Raw genomic sequence first — 20,209 nt, 5'->3', positions numbered from 1 at the left:
AAGGAACTCTGGTTCCCTAATGGGCTCTAGTCCCTAGTTTCAACAGTTTTGAGACTCAGTGAGCTCCCTGTCCTTGTGATCCAGGAGACATTTCTGTGTCTATTTAAGGGTGCACTTCTACTTGCTTCTGGAGAAAACAATTTCAAAAGTTGACTAGTTGATCTGACATCTGGCTGGTCTGTATCAATGAAAATCCAGGGAATTCCTGGTCCAAGTTGAGGATGCTTTCCTCATACCCCCCCTTTCCCCTGCCACACATGTTTACTAGCAGCTCAGAGGTTGGGTCCTTCCAATACTCCTCCACTACCTTTCACCAACCTCTAATATAGACAGGTGCTCCTTACAATGATCTTTTAATGAGGCAAATACTGTTATCATCTTCATGTCTCAGACAGATCTGATGTACAAAGAAATGGAGCCATTTACTATCATATATCTATGTGTGGTGGAGCCATGGTATGAACTGAAGCAGTAGGATCCTGATCACAAACCCCTAACCGCTAAGCTACTCTCTCTTTTTGCTGGTATAACACAGCTGGCATTACATCGGATAATCTTTATTTCACACTTTAAAATGTTATTTCTTTCTATTCCTCCCACTCTGTATGCTCTTATCATAAGCCATTCACCTCATAGCAGAGACTATGTAGATGCTCATTAATCCATTTCCTCCTGCTAAGCCCACTGGAAGTCTACATTTCCGACTCTCCCTTGAAGTTGGAAATGTACTGCCTACTAGCCAATGGAATGGGACAAAGAATAGCATGCTACTTCTAAGCCTGGACACACACTTCTCTAGAGAGTTTCTTTGCCCTTTCTTCTTCTTCCATAGAAATAAGGAGTTCATATGCTGTGGATGAAGGTGGTACAAGCTGTAAAGAGCCTAGATTCCTGAGTCATCACATGGAGGTGACTACCTAGGAGAGCCGTCAACCTTCATGGCCTATGACATGAGTGGGAAAGAAATGTTTATTTTGTGAAGCCACTGCAACTTGGGGTTGTTTATTACAGAATCTGCCAGTTTTCCCTTATTGATCCACCTACTGAATTTCAATAATTAGGTGAGCATGGGTAACAGCCAATAAATTAGGCACTTGCATATGCATACCAAGATGACTTTTTGTAGAAATGCAGTGCTTTAAGAAATCTGGTTTGTGTTATTAATGGAAGAAAGTACTAATAATACTCTCAAAAGACACTCAGCCTAGTTCTTCTGTGGGTGTTATGGGATCAGGCCACAGGAGTCTTTTTCATAGCTTATGGAGTAGATCTTTCTGTGGCTCCTCGGAGCATTCCCTGGGTGGTGGGGTCAACTTCTTGATGATGCAGGGACAGGGACTTGAGTCAGAGCATTAGGAGTTCCATTTCAGGACAGGATGCTCAGGGGCCCAGCTCCAACTTACATAGAGGCTGCCTTTAGTTGCTTTTTGACAGCAACTGAGCAGGACTGTTTTTTTTTATTTATTTTTTATTTTTTAACTTACATACAGTGTGGCCATTCAGTCTTCTTGAGCCCATCATTGTAAGGGCTTTATCTATTCCTACAAGTCAGAGGGGGAGTCACTGTTATCCAAATGGAAAACTTCTAGGTTGGGTGAATAAAGGAAGATGTCACCAAGTGGAGTTCACTAGTTAAATCATTTTCCCTTTTGATTTTTCCCCATCATTATGTTTACTAAGTCATCTAATTTACATAAAATTTATCAGGGTGTCCTTTTCTCACAAAGTATTATTTAATACAAATTCTGTGTATGTTAAAAAAAGAATGGACACTTATTTTTTCTCAGGTCCACTGCAGAGCTGTAGACTACAACCTGAATTTCCTTAGGCTAGGAAGTCCAAATTGGAAGCTGACAATGTCCTTTGGGAAAGTAATAAAAAATATGCAATAAAAATTGCTACATGTAACATTAATCTCATCATCAAGTCAAAGTTTTATTTCAAATTAAATTTATCATAAACTTATAAAAATGGACTTGCCACATTTCTAAATGATCTCAGCCATATCCATAGGGTTTTGGTATATTGTTGTCTTGCAAATGAACCTTCTAACTTTTCCAGTTCAAAAGGCTCTTTCTTCCTGACCACATAAAGGTAAGGAGAGACATGAGGGCTAAAAACTATGCTTGTGTTATATTTTTACAGTTTAAATTAAATGACCCAAAAATACCCACCATTCCTTCAAAATGTGCTGGGCTGCCAAGAGATTGCTACATTAAGATTCAAGGACATGAGCTTTGGAAATGTCATGCTTAAAATAATCTGTGGCTGCTGTTTTTCTGTGTTATTATTCATTCAACTATTTCCCGAGTACCTCAATGTTTTAAGAACTATCTAAGTGCAACAAAACTACTACCTACTGTCTGGTGGAGTAATGATTATTTTTATAGTTTGCTGCCGCCTCTGCTAGAGCAAACCCAGTTTTAATAGACTACAAGACAGAATACAGTGTCTGGTACACAGCAAGTGGGTGCTCAACCAATGACTGTTAGATGAAGGCAGAGGCCATTATGAAATCTGAGCGATCCTATGTTAGCAGCAGCATCAACAGCACCTCTGCTTGGCCTCAGTCTGTGATCCTCAGAGAAGGATTCACTTTCGCACTTCAAAACAGAAAAGGAATTGTTTCTATAATTTATTCATGCCACCAACACTTATTGAGTGGCAACACCGTGCCTGGCAACCCTCACGCTCAGACCTGTGTTTCTAACAGCAGCATATACTGGGTAAGCCGTGCTTTGTTGACGTGGGTAGATAGGTAACTGCTCAGCCAAGCACTGATGGCTTTGAAAATGTCTGCTTTCTTTCACCCTCAGTTGTCACAAGTGGGGAGGGAGGGAGGCAGCTGGTTGGTATGAATGTCAGGGCCATAATAAACCCTGATTTAAGAGTATGTGAAATAAAACGAAGTGTTAACCAACATTCTTTGAAATAAAGTTGGGAAGGATTAGCTTAGGGGAGAGCATCATTAGAGAGAGAAGAGCCATTAATCACTGTCCTGCAATAATCCAAGTTGAATATCTTATTGTTTAATTATTTTTAACCTTTTGGAAATATTGAGCTGCCCCAGGGTGTTTTCTTTTCTCTCTGCCTCCTGCAGAGCAGCCCGCTTTGGGGGCTGAAGTCCTCCTGTGTATTCCTTGAACTGAATCCAAATTCATTACAGATATACTGTGAAGTGGACATAGATAATGAAGCTGGTGGGAAGGGAGGGGGCCCAGGGGAGAGGGAAAAAAAGCTACCATATGTAACCAGGCTAGTTTTAAAAGTTGAAAGATGATCTTTGACCTTCTCATGACTTATAAAGGACTTATGATCCCCCCCCCCCCCCGCCCCGAGTCAAGAATATTCTAGCTCAACAAAAGCACTTTTAGCTAAAATGGATTTTAGCCTCGATTTCCAAGGACAACTTATTTCAGGTTCTGTATCAATCAAGTCAAGTTCTTCACTTTTGATTATCTAATGGCCGACCACTTCGGTTGGTCCCATGTCTATGTGCTAGGTCATCATGTACTTTTTCCAGGTATAGAGTCAGTGTGTGAAGTCTTATTTCTTACGGTTGTCAGAAATGAATCACAAGATGTCTTATTTAGGCACATGGAGGGATTAGAACTGCCAATATACAAAATAAAGAGAGGAGAATTTTCTATCGAAAGTCATCCAGATTTGCAAACCTCCAGAGGCAAGGTAAGAAAATCCCTATAGCGGAGGATTCCTGGGCTAAATACTCTGGGCCTGTTCCCAGGAATTTTTAACATTTCACAGCTCCAATCTTTGACCCTGCCCTGAGACTGATAAAGAGTACCAATCATTCACTCACTACCACTAAAATGTCCAATTTCCTTCTGGGAAAAGAAACTATTAGCAACTACAGTGAGATTCAAATGTAGCTCAAGTATCTCATGACCCAGTTGCTTGGGTAGTAAGCTTTAAAGGGCTGTAGGCACTAGAAAAGGCCTTGGATTTTTTTTTTTTCTATTTTATGTCTTTTCCCATCTTTTTTGAACTCTTTTTTCCGAGCCATGAAACATGACTGGTTTATTTGGCTCTTTGAAAGTTCCATAAAGGCCTATTAAAAAATTCTAGCTAGTCTTTTTTATAACAGGCATTAGCAGGTGCTATGGGGTAGATTAACGATTGCTGCAGCCCTAGCTGGGTGGCTTAGTTGGTTAGAGCATCATCCCGTACACCAAAAGGTTGTGGGTTCGATTCCCAGTGAGGGCACATACCTGGGTTGCAGGTTTGATCTCCGGGTACATCGCGTATGAGAGGCAACTGATCAATGTTTCTCTCTCCTTTCCCCTTCCTCTTTCTAAAACATATCCTCGAGTGAGGATTAAAAAAAAATTGGCTACAAATTTTTCAACATTTCTTCAGTGAGAAGTGGGGTCTATACCTCTCAACTTGAATCTGGATATGCTCTGTGACTGCTTGACCAGTAGAATACTTTGGAGGTGAAATTGTGCCTGCTTCTGTGGTACTTTGCTATGTGGACATAGATACCAATAATGCATTGGTAAGGTACAAAGTGTGGGCATCTGAATATGGTGACGCACAGGGACCTCTTACAGTTGTGAGCAAAGGAGCACATATAACAAGAATCTACTATTTTCCTGAGATTGTGCCAGGTTTGAGGGATGTAGATATTTACATACAGCTCCTGTTTTTAAGAAGTTAATAGTCTAATGGAAATGAGATGTACATAAAACATCAAGATTTGAATGAGTGGTGGTACTGAAGGGGTGCAGGCTTACCAAGATCCACCCCCCCAGGTTATTCTGAAGAGTGCGACTGAGAACCACATTTTCAGAAGCACTGGCAGCAGGGATTCTGAGTTTGGAGTGACTCTCTCTGAGACTATGCAGGGAGTCGCCGGAAAGCCTCTACACAGAAGGCAGTTCAGCGGGGTTTTCAAAGCAGAGGATGAGTTTGTGTTCCCAAATCCAGACTTGTGGCAGCCCTACATGTTGTGATTGATATAATATGACAAATGCTAAAAGGCTTCCCTAACAGAATACCTTCGTCGCTTGTCCTGCTATGGTCTTTGAAGTTCCTACAATATTCAGTCTTTGAATAGGTTTTGAAGGTCTCTGCAAACTTCTAAATATTTGGAAAGGTTAGCACAATGGGTCATTTCTAGTTACTCACGCATTAACCTAAATTTCTTTTTCAGGGGGGTTAATCTTCACCCGAGGATATTCTTTCTTTTAGAAAGAGTGGAAGGGGTGGAGGGTGGAAGAGAGACATCTGTGTGAGAGAGACACATCAATTGGCTGCCCCCTGCGTGGCCCTGTCGGGGATCAAACCTGCAACCCAGGTGTCCTTGACCGGGAATCAAACCCGCTAGTCTTTAGTCCACGGACCGATGCTCTAACCGCTGAGCCAAACTGGCCAGGGGTAAACGTCCTTATTTTTATGTTCCAAATTATTATATTTTATTGACTGGTCTAATCCCTGTATGCTATAGGTTCTTAAAGTATTTTTATCTGATGAAATAAATATTTGTCCTGGGCTCAGAAAGTCTGCACAGTGGGTGCTTAAAGACATAGATTTAGAGAGACACACCAGTGAGTCTGACGGAACCCCCCCCCTTTCAAAGCACACAGTGCTTCCCGGTCAGAAAATGACCATATGCTCTTGAAAAAGCAAATGCCCGTCAGTGTGCAGAGCATGTTTAGCCTGGGGGCGGTGAGAAACACACAACAGGATTCAGTGTGGAACATTCAAAGAGGTTGCAATCTAATTGATAGGATTGAACAAACCTAGAGAAAATTATGACACATTATATTTCTATGTGAAGTTATATGGCGGCCATGTAAAATGGTATAAGAATTCATCAAAAAAGTCAGCCAGTGCTGAGGAAGGTCCCCTACAAACTTATGACAAAAAAAAAAGGACCTACCTGGCCCTTGTAAGTGATATGATCAGTGTTTTCTATATGCAAAGTATGGCTGTAGATTCTTTGAAGGAATACTTAGAACCTAGAGGAAGATTATCTTTTATAAGAGGTAATTAAGTGCAATAATTGTTTGGTTTATAAAGGAAGATGAGTATACTGACTCCTCCGTTCTTACCAAAATCAAATGCTCTGGGACTGTGATGGTCAGAAGGAATGCTTTTACTTATTTGATTACCTAATCTCCTTGCCCTACCTGTTTCCAGGAAGGATTTGGAATGTCACAGCATCACTCATCCCATTTCCCTACAGCTGACAGCCTTTCTAAAATGTATATCTGCTGTCAACGTATCTTGTTAAAGTCCGTGGAAGATGCCACCGCCTTGACCTCCCAGAGGATTCGGAGCCTGGCCCCTCTTCTCTGCAGGCTCCTATCTTGCCACAGCTGTTCACACCCCAGGCTCTGACCACACAGCTGTTTTCAGAAGCTCCTTTCTCCATAGCCTTTCTCAGCCTACCATGCCTTTCCCCTTCAGCTAGATCTGACTTCTGCCTATACTAGAACTGCTCAAGCATCAACTCCCAAATTATACATTTGCTTTTAGCTTCCAAGAAAGAATGCATTTTTTTTTTTACTCTTATTGTGTCCTCATTGCACTTAGAAAAATGTGGTCTTCTAGATACTGTTGTGTGTCCCTCCCCCCAGTATCCACCATTCTCCATGGCCCAGGAGGCTGACCCATGTACACTCTGGTCTCCCCTGCCCTCCAGTTCTCAGTGGAATTTGGTGAATGAGATACACTGATGGAAGGTCAGAAAGGAGGAGGAAGAGAGGGAGTTGAGGGTATTTATTTCCTGGCTCCCTTCTGTTTGGTTGCTATGGTCTGTCTGGGTCTTTCTACCAAAAGCTACAATTCCTTGCAGGTAACCCTGTCCCTGTAGCTTCCCTCTCCTGCTTCTGGTGTCCTCTCCCACTTCTTGCTTACTCGGGTCTCTGGTGGTAGCTACAGTCCTTAGTTGCTACCAGCCCTGGAGTACTGCACTGCCCTTGTTTGTTCCCTGGAACCCAGCCCATGACTCTGAACAGGCTCAAATTTGTTTCACAAGTTACCCCGTAGAAGTGACCATCTGTATCCTGTAGGACCTTGACTGATACACCTAGTTTGCAAAGTAAGAACCAAAACTTGACGTAGTTTATAGTCTGATAATTTGGTGTCTTCTTTCGAGATACCATCTGAACTGCCTCTTTGATTTGTAGGATGAGTAGACCCAGCCTGGTAACAATGCCAAAAAACCCATTGTTCTAAGCCCCCAGCTTCTGTATCTCAGACAGGGAGTTTTGATACCATGTTCATTCACCAAATCCACAGGGACAGCTCGAATTGATTCAGATCAGGAAATTCTAACAGTAGAACTTGAATAGCTGGGTGCACCCCATCCTCTTTAGCAGAGAATGAAACATGCATACAGAGGCTGGAGGCACATGAAGAGAACGGGTTTTGATCTTCTAATCTACCACAGGCTATGGAGGTAGCAATTCAACTTAATAACAGGTGTTTGTACTTTGGGTTGCCATAGATAATGAATCCAAAGTAGATGCTCAATAAATGCTTGTAAAATAGAATTTAATTGGATGATTGCTCACACCACAAGTACTCTGTAGTGCTGACTCGAAACCCGAGTTCCTGTGTGAACCCAGCAGTTTCTGAAGGCCCTCATGTTATTCCTTGGATATTGGTGGCAGAGCTAATGTCGTGATCCATCTGTGGAGGGCCTGAGTGGGGAAAGACCACCCAACAGTCTCTAAATTGCAGACTAAGCAGAGTGACTCACTGTGGAGTATTTGCCAAATGATAATGTCAACTGCACTTAAACCACAGCGTGTGGAAAATTACACGTCTGAGCTGGGGACAGTGTGCATTTAAAGGTTAAGATCAGCACGGAATCCCTCTGGCTTTCCTCCCTGACAAATGCCCAGGTTCACACAGGCAGATGTATCTGAGCCTCTAGGCTGGGGGTCTGGAGAGGCAGCCACCACAGAGAAGGAGTTTTTCATGAGCATGCTTGTGGATGCAAGTGAAACCCTGACTTGTGTGCCCAGGGGCCAAGATCCGAACTGCTGGCCTGAAAGAAGGGTTCTGTTGAAAGAACAGTAGGCCTCCCTATGTTGAACTTGGCCAGTGGGATTTTTTCAATTTGCACCTGGTGTTGGGCAGGAGTTCATGAAAATCCACAGAAAGGAATGTTTCCGAGTTAAATGATGGAAGAGGGAAAAAAAGTTGAACGGTAGTTTTTTGGAGTCATGAAAAGCACTGATTCAATGTGTGAAACAGAGATGTAAATCTTTGCTGAGGGGAATGTTTCTGGGCCAGCCTTGGAGGTCTCCACTCCACAAACATATGCAATGGGGTATTCGCTGTCACCTCATCGGTTAGCCTTTGAAAGGGGAGCTGAGCCGCTCAGAGCCACCCAGGGGAGCCAGAAAGGCTGTCCTTCCCTAACCAGGAGTCTGCTTCGTCTTCTCCTTCCACTGCAGAAGGCTCACTCACTAAATATTTAAAGTGTATACTCAGTAACAGCCCTTTCTTGACTAAGCTGAAGATTTTCAGCATTTTCTAAACTCACTTCTTATTTCCAAAAGGACCAGAGTCTTTTTGTAAAATATGCATTTTATTTTATCTAAAAACTTATCCTTTAAATAAAATATGAAAATAAATGCTCATTACACACATTTCAAATGCAACAGAAGAGACTAATCTAGAAACTTAGTCACCCTAATGCCAGTCCAGATATGATCACCATCAAAAGATTAGAAGATATTCTTCCAGACTTATTTTCTAAGCCTTTAACAACATACAAAGCACACTTTTTAAAAACTGTAAAGAAGAACCAAATGTATATTTCAGAACAAAATTACAATAACTAAAATTAGAATCAGCAGAGACCACAGCATTGCTTTGCTGAAAGGACATCTCTCTACTCTTATTGTACTGACTTTCCAGAGCATTTGAAGTTGTTGATCAACTATCTCTGAGCTCCTACTGCTCCTTATCAGTTTTCCTCTCCGCATCCCTTTACTGCTGTCTCTCAAACCTGTGCCTCCGGAAGCTCCTCCATTGTGTGGCTCCAGGTCTGCAGGCCCAAGATTTCCAAATTTGTGTTCTGTGTTATTGAAAGACATGTACCTTTGACATAGTATCAAAATGCGAAAACGAGTTAGGCCATGAATTCTCTATACTAAAAGAAATAAACTGCTTCTCAGATAGGTATAAATGATCTAAATGGTTTCATTCTTGGCATGCTGCTAGTTTTGAGGAGTTTAAAAACTTTCTGATGACTTGTTCTAAAAATATTAGGCAGGACCCATGTAAGAGAACTTTGGAGTAAAGTGATCAGACCTAGGGTGAGGTACAGAGGCTATGATTTTTGTCTATGATTCAGGCTATGATTTTTGTCTAGGGCTGGGTCCACACTAATGATGGGGAAGAACAGTAATCCAAGCAATGTGGAAAATCTTTGTTATGTTTCATTTTAATGCCCTGTAGTTTTGTTACAGAAGGGTTGTTCTGACATTGCAAGGTCTCTTCTCCAGGTGAGGCTGCTGGCCCCATCACTCACAATTTCAATTTCCATTAAAATGCTCATTTGCCCCCAGGTTGACTTATCTCAGCCTCTGTCTTATTTCTTATTTTCTACTGAAATGTGCTTGAACTCATCAATGGGCTAGGTTAAGGCTGTGGTCAGAGTTAAGATAATTTGTTAAGATAATGGATGCAAAGACTTCAGAAATGTGCATTGGACTTTCCAGTGCTTTTATAAAATACTGAGAATTTTGGACTTAGATTATGATAATGAAAAAAGTTTGATCTCTGATTATTTGCCATGAATTGCATCAGGTACTTTATAAATCTTATCTCATTCAATTCTCCCCAGGACTTATGAGACAACTATTATTATTCCAAGCCTACAGACATGCAAACAGAAAAGATAAATCATTTGCTTAAGGTCACCCAGCAGGAGAGTTGTGGGGTCTGGATTTGAACCTACGCTAGTCTACTCCAGAGCCTTAACTCCTGCATCATGCCTCCCCTTGCTGTCCTGGGGCATTTCTCATCAGTTTAACCCTTTGATGGCTTTTCAGGCTAGCAAGGGATCTCAACCCTGGGTGCACACTGACTTACTAGGGACATTTTGAGATACACCAAGCCCAGCCCCAGAGATTCTGATTGAGTTGAGGCCAATGTCAATATCTTTAGTTAGGTAGAGGCCAGTGTTTAGTTTTAAAAAAAAAAAAAAATGGTGATTCTACACCTCCAGCAACCTGGGGGTTAGAGATGCATTTTCTTTGGGAAATGGATACATAAACTCTGGGAATTTAATGGCTTCTTCTCATTTTTTTCACCTTGCTCTGAATGCCCATGCCGGCTCTCCCACAGATACACCCATTTCAAGAATCAGTTTCTATAAGAAATTTTTTAAAAATTAATTATATTGGGGTAACATTGGCAAATAAGAATCAATAGGTTTCAAGTACACAATACGTCATCTGTATGTTGCGTTGTGTATTTACCACCCTAAGTCAATTCTCCTTTTGTCACCATCCGTTTGACCCTCTTTACCTTTTACCACCTTCCCCTCCCCCACCTTTCCCTCTGGAAACCACCATAAGTAATCTATAGCTTGAGTTTTTGTTTGTTTATTTGTTCATTTACTGCTTTTAGTTTTATAACCTACATATGAATGAAATCATATGATTCTTGCCTTTTTCTATTTTTATTTGTTAATCCTCACCCAAGGATATATTTTTTTCCATTGATTTTTTAGAAAGAGTGGAAGGGATTGAGGGAGGGAAAGAGAGAGGAGAGAGAAATATTGATGTGAGAGAAACCCGACCAGGGCCAGGAAATGAACCTGCAACCCCATTACATGCCCTTGACTGGGAATCAAACCCATGACCCTTTGGTCCACAGGCTGCCACCCTAACCACTGAATCACACTGGCTAGGGCTGGTTCTTGACTTTTTCCATCTGACTTATTTTACCTAGCATGATATTTTAAAGATTCAGCCATGTTGTATCAAAACTACAGTGAGATACCACCTCACAGCTGTTAGAATGGCTATTATCAGCAAATCACAAGTGTTGGAGAGAATGTGGAGAGAAAGGAACCCTTATCCACTGCTGGTGGGAATGTCAACTGAGACATCCACTATGAAAAACAATATGGAGGTTCCTCAAAAAATTAAGAATAGAGTTACCATATGACCCAGCAACCCCTCTTCTGAGTATCTACCCCCAAAATTTGAAAACATTTATTTGTAAAGATGTATATACTCCTATGTTTATTGCATTATTCACAGTGGCCAAAACATGGAGACAACTGAAGTGTCCCTCGATAGAAGATTGAATAAAGAAGATATGTTACATATGTACAACATAAGAAATTTTTGCCCTGGCTGGTTTGGCTCAGTGTTTAGAGCGTTGGCCTGCAGACCAAAGAGTCGCGGGTTCGATTCCAGTCAAGGGCGCGTACCTCGGTTGCATTTGGGTCCCCAGCCCAGGTCAGGGTCATGTGAGAGGCAACCAACTGATGTGTCTCTCTCATGTCAATGTTTCTCTCTTTCTCTCCCCCACTCTATCTGAAGATAAATGGAAAAAAGTATCTTCGAGTGAGTATTTTTAAAAAAATTTTTTTCTAATCACTTTCTTAGCAATTTTGTATTTAGTTTGACCCAGATATTGGTGTGGTGACTGACTGTAGTTAGATTTTGATGGATCTATGTATACCACATCTTCCTATCCAGTTAATTCGTGTAGTTCTCGAGGGCAAACCTGTATCCTGTCCAGCTTCTGTTTTCTTTAAGATGCCTTGTGTCGTGCACGTGGGCAGGTGCACAGAAAATGCTGGCTGAGTTAGTGGCAACAACTGCGATGGGCTTTCAGACCTGTGAGAAGGTGTGCAAGGAGCAAAGAAGAAAAATAAATCAAGTACTGGCAGGGCTGTCTATATAATAATCAAATTGTGTTTTATTTATGCATTCAGGAAACACTTACTAACCATGTACTATGTGGCAATCATATTCCAGCGAGAAACATAGAATCATCGTATACATAAACCCATAAACAAGTCATCTCATATGGTATTCGTATCTTGAAGGAAGTAAAAGAAGTGAATGTGGAAGAGAGCGCCCGGGATGAAAGGGAGCCTTCTGGAGAAGTGGGGAAGGCCCTGCTGGGGGGAGACAGTGGAGACTACAGTCTGAGGAGCTAGCCATGGAAATTCTGAGGCGTGTTCCAGACAGGAGCCCTGGAAGTAGGCACAGCGTTGGCTTGTGTGCTTGAGGAACAGATGGAAACTCAGTGGGGCAAACATCCTGAACAAGAGGCCAGTGAGGTCAGAGAGGAAGGCTGTGCCAACTTCCCTAGGCCTTGAACGTCACAGCAAGAAGGACGCATTTTATTGTGGGCGTAATGGGATTTTGAAAACTGCAATTCACAGTCAACTGAGGATGCAAATGCAAACGTATGTCGGCTGTCCTAATACATTTATATATTTGGATTGGGGGGTGGGGCTTAAGGAAATTCTACTAGTGACCTCTAGGGTAGGGACAGCTTCAGTGTATTGGGTTCCAACAAAACACATTCCTTGTCACAGTGTCCAAATGCCTGAGGGACAGATCATCATTCACTACGGATTTCTTCAGACGATGCTGCAAAGGGGAAAAGCCTATCCATGACCATCCTGGTGGGAACTTGGCAGTAGTGCGGTTGTGGTTCCATGTGTCATTTAATAACATCAGTTGACTGTAGAACGCAGCTTTCTTTTTCATTATTTCAATGTGAAACCTATGTGGCAGGGACGATTGAGACAGGCACTTGGCGTATTAGCTATCTATTGCCGCATACCAAATTACTACACATTTGGCAGCTTAAAATGATGCCCATTTATTAGCTCACAGCTTTTGTGAGTCAGGAGACAATTCAGCTGGATCCTCTGCTCAGGGTTTCAGAGGCTGTAATCAGGTGTCTGCTGGGTTGTATGCTCATCTGAAGCATAACTGGGGAAGAACCTGCTTCTGAGTTCACTCTGGTCGTTGGGAGGATTTATTTCCTTGCATTAACAGGACTCACAGGGCCCGGCTTCTTGCTGTGTTAGCGGACGCTGCCATAGACGCAGCTCTCTGCTCCGTGCTATCTGGGCCAGTCTGCTAGCAAGATGAAATCTTAAATAACAAAAGTAATCACGGAAGGGACAGCCCATCACCTTTGCCATATTCTGTTGAGTTAGAAGCGAGTCACAGGTGCTACACATACACAGGGAAGCAGATGACCAAGGGCACGAACACCAAGAATATAGAGCTAGGAGTCTTGGGGCCATGTTAGAGTCTGCCTTCTACATTTGGTTTTATTTTATTTTTTAAATTTTTTTCTTTATTGATTTTAGAGAGAGAGAGAGAGAAACATCCATGAGAGAGAGCATCAATTGGCCGCCTCCTGTATGACCCCCACTGGGGATCGGGCCCACAACCTGGGCATGTGCCCTGACTGGGAATCGAACCAGAGACCTCTTGGTGCATGGGTCGACGCTCAACCACTGAGCCACACTGGCTAGGCTGGTTTTATTTTTCAAAAAGATATTTTTCTTTGGAAGTCATAAACTATTGACATGATAAAACTCAGTGGTTGCTGATAAACAGATGTCTTAAATGTTTCCCTTCTATAAAGTTAAACTTTGTTCTCCCTGGGTCTCTTCTGTAAGTGAAGGGGGAAAGGTACATCTTTTAAATATTAGTTTGAAACTGGTTTTCAAACTGACCAATGTCTGCACAGTTGTTGATCTTTATGACAGTCCAAGGCTACTTTCTATCTTTTTGAGGTGTGATCACTCCATCCTGTAGACTACAATAAGCAGTCAATGTAAATCGACTGAATTTTTCAACCTGCCTTTCTAGGAGACAGCCTTCCCGGAGTTTTTTCAGAGTGAATGTCCTCTGTGCCTGCTCACATGATGCTCTGTCCTCTTTGGGAGGAAAGCCAATATTATAAAAAGTTGCCAGGAAAAAAATGGATCACGGCAAAATAACCTGGGCATTTAACCAGCCTGTGAGTCTGGCACACTTGATGTCCATGTCCTTTTAGCAAAGATTTGCCTTTTATTGTCACTCTTTGCCTCGCCAGTATTTTAATGGTTCCTTTTCGCTCCTGGAAACTCCAGCCCCTAAGATACTGGGTCCAAAGTGTGGTGTTGTCAGGTCAGCAGCAGTACTAAGAAGTGGCTTGGAGAAAGAACCAAGAACCCCTTTATTACCATATTCCACCCTCCACCTCCCCTTCCCATTACCACCGCCCTTTCCTTGATACGAACAGTTGATGTTTTCTCAGAGTTGTGCAAAGTGCTGTGCAAGCTGAGCTCCAGGACAAGACTTCTGTCCCTACCCCGCTTCAACCCCTCCCACTGACAGGCTCTGGGACTCCTTGCCTTCCAGGTTGATATCAGCTGCGAGAGAGCTGGAAGTACTTCTTTCTCTTTACTCTTGCTGTAGACTTCACAGGGGGAAAAGTCATTTTAAATATTGTCTGAAGGACAGATGCGAGCTAGCTGCTTTCCAGACCCAACCAGTTCGGCTTCTTCTCTAAAAGCTGCCCGCTGCCGACCTCTCCAGGTTTCCTGGGTCAAAGAAACAGAAGTCAGAACCTGTAAGTGTTGACCGAGACAAACGCGGCAACTTTGATCAGTTAAGTATGAATAAGTCAGAAATTCATGGTTTTCGTTCCCTTTGAAATACACACACACTTAGAGGTTAAGGGGAGAAGGCATTTGGCAGGATACATCTGAGGAGCTGCCAGCCATATAATGATTGAAAAACAGCCAGATAGAGTTTGCCAAACCTGAAAGCAGCCAGGTTTGCTCATCTCCACATTAAAGGAACATTAAGGTCTTTATCTATTGACCTGAACCTACTCAAAAAGGAGAATTTTAGAGTTGAAACTAATGTGTCTCTGAAAAACTCACCTCCCACTGCCTAATTATTGCTGAGAACTCTGTGTGATATTGCATATCTAATGCGTACTATGGAATAATACCCAAGTGTGGAGTTTGCAAATAAATAAAGGATGTTGTAAAGAGGGCAGGGACCAATTAGCCTCATTAAGTCGAGCAAGCATAAGGACAAGTAATGGTGTCTGACTGCGGTAGGGAAAAAGTAGATGAAATGTTAGGAAAAATGGCATTAAGTAATAAGCCAAAGCTGCCTCAGGATTTAAAATAGCTTTCCAAAGAGTCCAAGGTAGAAAGTATACAATAGACATACTCTTGAAGTTCTGAGAAAAACAGTCCTCAAATAATAGTGATAATTATTGTTTGTTGTTATTAGTATTGCTATCACTTATTGGTACCTAGCATATGCTGAAAACTATGTTCCGTGCTAAGTCCTTTGTATATACTATTTCTAAACCTAACAGCTATTCAAATAGCTTGTGTGCCTTTTTAAATAAAATTCTGATCAGAATCTAGAAGCCATGTTGGTGTCCATCTGAATCCTAGGTTCCTGTAGAAAGATATCTCTGAACAGTTGGAACACCTGATCCTTGGAGGTCCTCGCAGGTGTTCACCCATTCAAACATATAGTCTTGCCTGGTCTGACCCAAAGTGATAATTTTGAAGCATATCAAGAAGAAATTTAACAACTATGATGGATAGATGTCCCAGCCCACACTCAAATTTACAAAGAAAATATAAATAGTATTTATGAGAATTAATAGACCAAGAGGGGTTCATGGATCTAACCAACTGGTCAATTCTATAACCGATTATGATATAGGAGATCATATGTATTGAAAGCTTTTGTACCTGATACTATTCTAATCATTTCTATATATAGTAACTCATTTTATCTGTACAATAACCCTCCGATATAATTTATAGTCAGGAGTGACTAATAACCTTGGGATAGTATTAGAATTGACTATCGTAATGAACATCCCCCAAATCTTGGTGGCCTCACACGATAGAAGATTTGTTTCTTGCTTATATCACAGTCAACTGGGTGATGGCGGACAAGTTTCCACTGTGGCCTGGGCAGGCAGCACCAGCTTTAGGGCCTCAGAATCCTCTCCTGCATCTTCTGCAACTGGCCAGCAGACAGTGAGAAGAGGAGAGGAACATGAAGACTCTTGTGGGAGGTTTTAGGGGTCATCCCATCATGGCATCGCCATGTGCCAACGTCAGAACCAGGCCAGGGCCCACTGGGTGCAAGGAGAGAGCGGGAAACGTGGTCTTCCTTTGTTCCAGGAGGGAAAAGAAGCAGCGTGGTGGGCGCACAACAGTGTTTATGCCACAAATAGACACTGTTGTTATCCCTGGTTTATAGCTGAGGGAATGAAGGCATCGAAAGGCTCAATACCCCGTATGACACAGGCAAGAAGTAGGCTGGTGTCGCAAAAACAAGAAGCCTTATTCCTGAGCACATGCTTATGACCACGACTCTGTACTGCCCTCACTTACTGTAGGGTGAGAACCACTATTCTCATCACTATTTGGTCTGATCATTTCACCCCAGATCTAATCCCAGACTGTTATTTAAACATATTTATGGTTGGGTAAGTGTGCCATTTACAGAGTCCCAATCACAGATCATATTAGAAGCCAGTTTTTCAAATAAAACGAGTTCAAACTCCAGGAACACTGTACACCAGCCTTTCGGCCCCACTGTCCCATATTTTTGTTTCCAACCCCAGACCCACCTATCCACGTACGACTTAGCGCTTCCACCACCCCAAAAAATAAAATAAAAAGTCCTGATAAAGCTTCCGCAGTATTTAAGAAGGTCAAAGGGAGTTTAGTGAGCATATCTGCCTGTTCCTGAAGTTAACCAGACACTTGGTTCTTTTCCTATCATGGAAGTTTAAAAATACCAAACAGGGAGCTATGAAGGCGCTTAGGCCAGCCTCCCGCGACGTGCCCAGCGGCAGGCTGCTGCCTGACTCTCCGTGCCCGCCCCTGCTGCTCCTGCGTCCAGCCATCTGCAACCCCCGTGCGCGAGGCGCCTCTCCCTGAATTCCAGCAGCAGCCTCGGACTGGCCTGGTCGGCCCCTGTTGCTGCAGAGCCCTGCCTGTCACATGCGTCCATGTCAACACGCCACCTGTTCTGGCAGGAAGCGAACTTCTATTTCTTCCTCCTTTGGGAAATGTGCCTGCGTCCGGCATCTGTCCCCACTTATCCTGCTTCCCACACTGGGGCAAAGAAGTCATTTCATTTCTCAGGCCATCTTTCCCACTTAAAAAAAGTTCTTGGAAGCATTATGGAGTCACCTCAAAAAAATTGAAAAATGGAACTGCCTTATGACCCAGCAATTCCACTTCTGGGAATTTATTGAAAGAACCCCAAAACACTAACTGGAACGAATGTATGCACTCCTGTGTTCATTGCAGCACTGTTTACAGTAGTCAAGATTTGGAAGCAGCCCAAGTGCCCATCAGTAGGTGCGTGGATGCAACAGCTGTGGTACATTTACACGATGGAGTACTACTCTGCGGTAAAAAGGAAGAACAGTTTACTGTTTGCGACAGCATGGATGGACCTGGAGAACATTATGCTAAGTGAAATAAGCCAGTCAGAGAAAGACAAATACCGCATGATTTCACTCATATATGGCATTTAATGGACAAACTGAACAAGCAGAGACAGACTCATAGATAGAGAGCAGGCAGACAACTCTGGTGTGTGTGTGTGTGTGTGTGTGTGTGTGCGCGCGCGCACACGTGCATGCGGGGGGAGGGGATAGAAGGATTGAGAAAAAAAGAAAAAAAAAAAAACAGAAAGACCTAATGGACATGGACACCAGTGGGATAATTGTGGGGGGCTGGAGGTGGTAGAGGGTATAGGGAGCATAAAATATTTCTTTTATTTTATGTGATGGAAAAAATAAAATAGGTTTTGAGTTCTCTTTCAACTGTCATGTTGACTTCTCTGACTCCCTCTACTTCATGTATTAAACTATTCTTGGCCGGGCCGGTGTGGCTCAGTGGATTGAGCATCGTCCCATGGATTGGGAAGTCCAGGTCCGATTCCTAGTCAGGATACATGCCTGGGTTGTGGTCTTGATCCCCAGTAGGGGGCGTGCATGAGGCAGCTGATTGATGTCTCTCTCTCCCTCTTTCTCTAAAAATCAATAAAAACATACTTAAAAATAAAAATTTTTTAAAAAAATAACTATTCTCATTTCTTGTATAATATTCTTGCTCCATTTTCTCTTATGGGCCTCCTATTTTTTCTGTCTGGAGTCCTAATTTCATCTCCTTTTCACCACCTTTGATCATATAAAAGAACTCTTAAGTAATCTAAGATATTTTCATATACATCAACGACTGATCTTGATGGTTTTCATTGCTATTCTGGAACACGTTGTCATTTATCTTTAGGCAAGTTTGACTATTTGCTTTGCTTTGCTCCTAACAGTGCATACTAAGGCATAGCTACTATGAGTGAGAAAACATGATGGTATTTAAATATGGGCCTACCCTGTTGACCTGCACTTTAAGAAACACTGCTTTCTGAATTTAAAAAACACAACAAAACCTTGGGCTTTCACTTCCTCCCAAATCCCTGCCACCTCTGTTGTTTCAAACATGATTTCTTTGGAAAAAACAAATGAACAAACAGGTTCCAGGGAGGTTGTCTCGCTGCCGTGTAGGCAGGTCGGATGCATTCTCTTCCGACAGAATCAGCCTGTGATCTTGAAGAAGTGAAGCCACAGGACAACAGTATATTTAAAGACAGATATTATGGGACCGGAAGCTCAGAGAATTTAACTTTACTTCTGTGACTCAGATGCCTCCCATTTTAAGCAAGTCATCTGAACACTGTGTACTTTGGCTTTGCCTTTTTATAAAAAGGAAACCAATAAAAATATAGCACCCAAAATATGGGCCCCTCACAAACTTCCAATAAATGACTCATTAACATCCTCTTCAGAGTGATATAGGTAAAAAATTAATGGGCTTACCAGCGAGCCTGTTTCCCAGGAATTGGTGTCTTGTGACCAGTTCATGCCTTCCTCTTTCTGTCTCCTTCGGCCAAACTTTCATCCCGTCCATCCCTTCCGATGAGAATACTGGATGTGCCTGATGGGCTTCCAGGGGCATGACAATTTTAGTGGAAAACACAGGACGAGCAGGTGGGATGACATTTATGGTGCATACTCTTGGAGATGATATGGATTTCTGCATCCTCATCCACCCCTCTGTCCTCTCTAAGACACAATGCCACAAGTCTGTAATCCTGCAAGTTGTCAAGGCAACTTGGGCTCGCACCCTGTGAGGTTAAGTGAAGGAGAGAGCGTGAGCATCACTTGAAGTGCCTGGCACATAGTCAACACTCTGGTTCTCCCATCAGCTCAGTGGAAAAAATATTGAACTAGTCTCTCTTCCTCAGCCCTTCAAATATGAATGCCTAGCAAATTCTGTTTCTCTCCATTCCTTCGGCCTTTATATTACCTTGCCCCAGGGAAAGAGGGGTGGGCAGACCCTAAAACTCAGAGGTCACCATTTAGCTCTCAGTTGAAAAGCTGATGTTTTGAGTCTATAGTGTGACAACCACATTGAAAGCCACGCTTCTGAAAAGAAAAGACTGCTCCCTTGTGAAACCCTCTTTCCCTAAGGAGAGTCAAGGCTGGCAGATTGCATCCGGAGCTCTACCCATAAGCCCTAGAGAAAGGAGGGAGGGTGGGATGATGTAAGAGAAATGTCACCTGACTGAAGGGGAAGGCACAAACGCCCTGAAGCTTCTGGAGAGAGAGTCCAGGGAGGAGGGGAAGGAGAGGCAAAATGTCAGAAGAGGCACATGACTTCACCATCAGGACCAAAATTCTGGGGGGAAGGAAGTATAAGAGACTCTGAGAGCGGGTAGGCACATCCCTAAGATCTCACGATGCCTGTCAGGAAACATCCGAGGAGCCCCCATTGTCGGCCCAGCACTGGGCAGTGCGGCGCACCCAGGTGGTTGTTCAGAGAGGCCAGAGGTATCCTTCTAGGCCAGACAGAGCACCAGAACCTGCAGGTGTCTCAATAAAAGAATCAAGAGGCACCATAGACCACTGGACCGGAGGGGGACAGAGAAAAGTCTGGGAAGTAAGATGAGTTTATTTCATGATGTTGGGTCCTCACATCAGGAGACCACAATGCCTACCTCAGGTGCTAGGAGCAAATGAGGTGAGCTGCAGCACCCGGAGACTGCATGGGCAGCAGCGACAAGGTCTGAACAGTCACGTCATGACCTCTGTCATCCTGCGGCATCCAAGGAACAGCAGAGACGGA

Source organism: Molossus molossus, unplaced genomic scaffold (assembly GCF_014108415.1).
Source record: "Molossus molossus isolate mMolMol1 unplaced genomic scaffold, mMolMol1.p scaffold_m16_p_3, whole genome shotgun sequence".
Taxonomy (NCBI): Eukaryota; Metazoa; Chordata; class Mammalia; order Chiroptera; family Molossidae; genus Molossus; species Molossus molossus.
This window is presented reverse-complemented; position numbering follows the sequence as displayed.